The following is a 961-nucleotide window of genomic DNA, read 5'->3' as shown; positions in this document are numbered from 1 at the left end:
CTCCGAACATTTTTGATCATGTACCCTATTAATAAAACAAAAAAATTTGATCAACTGCCAGTATTTATACTTTGTATAAATGATGTACTTATATGTAAAAATGCAATGCTATTATATTGATAATTGTGTACATCATAAGATATACAAAATAGACATTTTTAAAAATAACAGACAAAAAGAAATGATATTTAATCTTGAATCAACAGAGAGCTGCCACTAGTATTTATTGAAGTATGAGAATGAATGACATGATCAGACTCACAATTTTAGGAAAATCACTTTGGCAGTTCTGTGGAAGATGGATTGGAGCAGGGAGAGCAATTAAGAGACTAATGAAGAAGTCCTGCTGAAGGGTGATGAGAGACTGAGCGAAAGTTGTGGCTATATGAGCAGAGAGAAAGGGATAAATTGTGAGAAATTTAAGGAAGTAAAAAACAACATTTGACCATTGTTTGGATATGTGAAATGAGGAAGAATGAGAAATTCAAGAAGACACTGAAGTCCTAGTGACAGGAAGAATGACAATGTCCTCAGTAGAAATAGAGATTGAAGAGGGGTCAATTTGGTAAGAAAAGATAATACTATAAGATCTACTGCAACGATAGCATGTCTCCCCAAGGATTCACTTTGTTCTATCCAAAATAAATGAGGAAGTTGGGAATTTACTCTGTGGAAGGAGGGAGTTGAGTAGAGAAGTTTGGGAGGGGACATTGGAAGGGAAAATAAAAATAAGTATAGTTTTGTTAGAAACAAGTTAAATGATTGCTGGGATTTGATCCATCTTTTTGCCCTCCAATCATACCCCTTGGGGTCAAATCTTTAAAGAGCAACACTTCCTCCATGAAGTTTTTCTTGATGCCCTGGCCATAATGACCTTTCCCCCATCCAGAGATCACAGTTAATCTCTTGTTTTGTTTGTCTAGTTTAATTGTCTTCAAAGTGACTGTTACTTGACACCACG

Source organism: Sminthopsis crassicaudata, chromosome 4, assembly GCF_048593235.1.
Source record: "Sminthopsis crassicaudata isolate SCR6 chromosome 4, ASM4859323v1, whole genome shotgun sequence".
NCBI lineage: Eukaryota > Metazoa > Chordata > Mammalia > Dasyuromorphia > Dasyuridae > Sminthopsis > Sminthopsis crassicaudata.
Note: the sequence above shows the minus strand (reverse complement) of the source record.